This window comes from Trachypithecus francoisi, unplaced genomic scaffold (assembly GCF_009764315.1).
Source record: "Trachypithecus francoisi isolate TF-2019V2 unplaced genomic scaffold, Tfra_2.0 Lachesis_group10, whole genome shotgun sequence".
Taxonomy (NCBI): domain Eukaryota; kingdom Metazoa; phylum Chordata; class Mammalia; order Primates; family Cercopithecidae; genus Trachypithecus; species Trachypithecus francoisi.
In genome coordinates, this window is record NW_022681455.1 from 27621874 (window position 1) to 27627286 (window position 5413).

Consider the following 5413-nt stretch of genomic DNA (forward strand, 5'->3'; position numbering starts at 1 on the left):
GGAGGCCCTCACCATATGTTGGTGCCATGCATTGACTTCTCAGCCTCCAGGACCATGAGCCAAATAAACTTCTTTATAAATTACGTAGTCTGTGGTATTCTGTTATAGCAACAAAAAACAGACTAAAACAGAAAATTGGTAAAGGCTATTTTAATGAGGTCCTAGATGGAAATCCTTGTATACAGTTGCAAAGAACTTGGGGGAATTGTGTCTGTGTTCTAGGGCCTTATAAAGTGCAGGAATTAAGAGTGATGAACTGGGATATCTGGTGGAAGAAATATCTAAGCAGCAAAGCATTCAGACTGCTGTGTGGCTGTTTTTAACTACCTACAATGAGATGTGAGAGGAAAGAAATAAAGATGGAATTTATAATTGAAAGAGAATCAGGGCAGAAATATTTGGAAAATATATAGCCTGGCCATATAAAAATAGAAAAGTATGTTCAGGGGAGAATACTAAGTGTGTGGCTAAGTGACTTTTTACTAAGGAGATAAGCATGGATAAAAGGAAGGTGCTATTCATTAAGACAATGGGAGACAGACCATAAAGCATTTCAAATATATTCAAGTCTGCCCCTACAATCACAGGCCCAGAACTCTAAAAGGGTAAAATGATTTCAGGGCAAAGGCCCAAGGCACCCTCCATGGACTCGGTTCAGATCTGCCTCAGGTCTGCTCCCAGGGTTCCAGAGCAGCACTCTGTGGCCACCCTAGCCATGGCTCAGGTAGGCCCAGGTATGGCTTGATCCAGAAACTGCAAGCTGTAGAGCTTGGCAGTGTCCATGTGGTGCTGATGCAGCAGGCATGCACAGTGCAATAGCTGTGAAGACCTGGCTTCCTCCACCTAGATTTCAAAGGATGTTGCTGACAGTCTGGGGACCCAGGCAGAGAACTGTGCAGGGACACAGCCACTGCAGAGAGCCCCTACTAGGACAACGACAAATGGAAATGTGGGGTCAGAGTTGACACAGAGTCTCCACTAGAGCATGGAAGTAGGGCCACTCTCAGGACTCCAGAACTGTTGAGGTAACAGCAAGCAACACCAACGTGGGAGAACTACATATACAAGACTCCGACCCATGACAGTTACTGCATGGACTGAGCCATTGGAGCAGGGCTGCCTGAGGGCTTGGCTTGCCCAACCCCAACCCCTAGATGTAGGACAAAGAGTCAAAGGAGATTATTCTCCCACTTTAGGACTTAATGTTGGCCAGGCACAGTGGCTCATGTCTGTAATCCCAGCATTTTGGGAGGCCAAGGCAGGTGGATTATTTGAGGTCAGGAGTTTGAGACCAGCCTGGCCAACATGGTGAAACCCTGTCTCTACTAAAAACACAAAAATTAGCTGGGCGTGGTGGCAAGTGCCTGTAATCCCAGCTACTCAGGAGGCTGAGGCAGGAGATTATGCCACTGCACTCCCCCTAGGTGATAGAGTGAGACTCCATCTCAAAAAAAAAAAAAAAAAAAGGCTTAATGTTTTCCCCGCTGGGTTTTGGAAAATAGGTAACTTGTTTGATTTCACAGGCTCATGAATGGAGAGAATTTGCCTCAGGGTAAATCATGCCTTGAGTACAACCCACATCTGATTCAGATGAGACTCTGGACTTTTGAGTTGGTGCTGGAATGAGTTAAGAATCTGGGGACTTGGCCGGGCGCAGTGGCTCAAGCCTGTAATCCCAGCACTTTGGGAGGCCGAGACGGGCGGATCACGAGGTCAGGAGATCGAGACCATCCTGGCTAACATGGTAAAACCCCGTCTCTACTAAAAAAAATACAAAAAACTAGCCGGGCGAGGTGGCGGGCGCCTGTAGTCCCAGCTACTCTGGAGGCTGAGGCAGGAGAATGGCGTAAACCCGGGAGGCGGAGCTTGCAGTGAGCTGAGATCTGGCCACTGCACTCCAGCCTGGGCGACAGAGGGAGACTCCGTCTCAAAAAAAAAAAAAAAAAAAAGAATTTGGGGACTACTGGGATAGAATGAATGTATTTTCTATGTGAGAAGAACATGAGTTTTGAGGGTCAGGGGCAAAATGCTATGGTTTGAATGTCTCCTCCAAAATTCATGTTGAAATTTAATTGCCATTGTGATGGTTTTGAGGTGGGACCTTCAAAAGGTGATTAGGTCAGCCGGGCGCGGTGGCTCACGCCTGTAATCCCAGCACTTTGGGAGGCCGAGGGGGGTGGATCACCTGAGGTCAGGAGTTCAAGACGAGTCTGGCCAACATGGTGAAACCCCTTCTCTACTATAAATACAAAAATTAGCTGGGCATGGCAGCAAGCGCCTGTAATCCCAGCTACTCGGGAGGCTGAGGCAGGAGAATCGCTTGAACCCAGGAAGCAGAGGCTGCAGTGAGCCAAGATCACGCCACTGCACTCCAGCGTGGGTGACAAGAGCGAAACTCTGTCTCAAAAAAACAAACAAACAAAAGCTGATTAGGTCATAAGGGCTTTGCCCTCATGAAGGGATTAATACCATTATCACAGGAGTGACTTAGTTATCATGGGTGTCTGGCCCGTTTTTCTGTCTCACACACTTTCACCCTTTCTCAGCATGTGATGCCTTCTGCCATCAGATGATGTAGCACAAAGGCCCTCACCATATCTAATTGTTGGAATTAATACTCAGGATAATTCTTACCTTTGGGGAAGAAGAAAAAGGCTGTGATTTGAGGGGTGAAACAGCACTACTGGAATGCCAGTAGTGCTCCACTTCTTGACCTAGATGATAATTTTACAGATATATTCACTTTGCACAATTATATTTTGTGTTCTTTTCTTTTATTGAGTTAAAAAGTTCCCAAACTGAATTCTGATTCCTCATCCCCTCTGTGAATCTACTGTGTACTTGGTATTCTCTATCTCAGTACATGGCAAATCCTTTCAAGTTGCTCAGGCCAAAGTCCTTTAAGCCACCCTAACTTCTCTCACCTTTATAGCTAAACCATAGGCAAACCTTATCTGCTGTACATTCAAAATAGAGCCTCAGTCCAACTACTTCCCATCGTTTTGTCAACAATATCTTTGTTTAAGCCACCATTAGATCTTACCTGGACTACTAGCATTCCAACTAAATTCCCTGCCTGTACTCTTAACCCTTTATAATTTATTCCCTACATTATAGCAAGTGACCCTTTTTAAACAATTCAAATCTGTGCCCAACACTCTCCAATGACTTGCCATCTCATTCTGAATAAAATACTAAATCCTTACCATAGCCAAGAAAAGTCTCGAGAAACTGCAACCCCAGCTCTCTCTGTGACCTTATCTCCTACCCTCACTCATTACAATCCAGCCAGTGTTTCTGAAACTGCCAAATGCTCCTATCTCAGGACACTTGTGGCTCCTAGTCCCTCTGCCTGGAATGTTGTCCTCTCAGATATCTACCTAGTTCATTCCTTCACTACCTCCAAGTGTGTGCTCCAATGACAAGTCATTAGAAATAAAGATCCTCCCCCCTCCCAACCCCACATCAAGCATATGAACCCAAGAAAGGCATTTCCTAACCATTCTGTCTACGATAGCACCACCACAACCCATGATGGAAGTCTTGCCCAAGCCCTTCACCCTGCTTTATTTTCTGTTTATCACCCTTGGCACTTTACAACTTTCTTTATAATAGGATGTGAGCTCTGCAACAGAATATTTTTCTTTGTCTATTTCTGAACCCCTGCAACTATAATAAATTCAGTCACCTCATAAGCACTGGCTGTGGTTGAATGATTTTTAATGAAGACTTAAATGTTTAAGGACGAGTGACTAAGTTATGTGACATTTTCTCTCTTTTCTGCTTCCCTCACAGTCATTTAGCAAAAACTACTCAAATGGTTTAATATCTATAATCTGGCAGACATGGAATTTAGGACCTAAAAGAAAATGCTTAGTCTCTATATACCCAATCTTGGACACTGAAACATCCAAATAAATTACACATGAAGGTATTAGAACTTTTTGTTACTAGTAGACAATTCCTTGCCACATAAAGAAGTGGCTGGCTTTACTGATAACTTCCGAGGTCTTTTTATTTCTGGGCAGTTTGTTAGCAAATCTTAAATCTGTAAGGTGGTAAATGGAATCCCTCTGTTATTTTTCTGAATTCATTACAACTTCAAGGAAAAAGTTACAAACTTCTGCCAATTCTCCCCTTTATATTTTAATTTGAGGCTAAGGGTGGCGGCTACAACTGTAATACCAACACTTTGGGAGGTCAAGGCAGGAGGACTGCTTGAGGCCAGGAGTTGGAGACTAGCCTGGGCAACAGAGCCAGACCCCATCTCTACAGAATTTTAAAAAAATTAGGTATGGTGATATGCACCTACGGTTCCAGCTGCTTGGGAGGCTGAGGCAGGAGCATCCTTTAAGCCCAGTTTGAGGCTGCAGTAAGCTATAATCATGCTTGGGTGACAGAGCAAGACCCTGTCTCTTAAATTTAAAAAAAAAAAAAAAAAAAAAGATTTTAACTTTGCTCTACTCTCTCAGTATGGTAAATATTAAGAAACTAATGTTGGTATTATACAAGATGTTTATGGCATGTATGATGTGTATATTACAATCAAGAAAAAACGATTAAGAAATGGTTTAAAATAATTTCCTCCCTCTGCTCTTAAAATAGAGGTAAGGAGAAAAAAATGGTAAATATGTGACTTAGTTCACCAAAGTGTAGTTAGATATGTCTGAGCAAAAGGAGCAACTGTAAATCCAACTGCTTTGGGAAAACAGGAATGTGGTCTGGAATAGCTAGCAGAGATGTTTTTGAGAAACACAAAAAGGAGATACAAAAACCAGGATCATGTGAACTTCTGTAATCTCACTGACTGTCAATACAAATACAAGCCAATTTTTCTTTCCAGTGTACAAATTAGAAATTTAAGAAAAAACACTGATGCCTGGGTCCTATCTCCTAAGGCAATTAAATTAGTCTCTGGAGTTGTAGGGCCTTGGCAAGATAATTTTGTAGAGTTCTCCAGGTGTTATGGACTTAATATGTTCTCTCCAAATTTCTATGTTGAAAGCCTAATTTGCAATGTGATGGTATTAGGAGGGGGGCCTTGGGAGGTGATTAGGTCATAAGGGTAGAGCCCTCACCAATGGGATTAGTAGTCTTATAAAGAGATATGAGAGGTTGCTCTGTCTCTGCTTAGCACCATGGAGGAACACAAGAAGAAGACAGGTATCTGCAAACGGAAATGGGCCTTTGTCTGACACTGGATCTGCTAGGACCTTGATCTTGGACTTCCTAGCCTCTTCCAGCTTTAAACAAATTTCTATTGTTTAAGACACCTAGTCTATTGTAATTTAACATAACAGCACAAATTAAGACACCAGGTGACTCCAATATGCAACCAGGGTAAAATAACACCAGTTTAAGTTGTAGAAGCGGACCTCTGTTGTGGTAAACTCCTAAAATATTAAAAACAGAC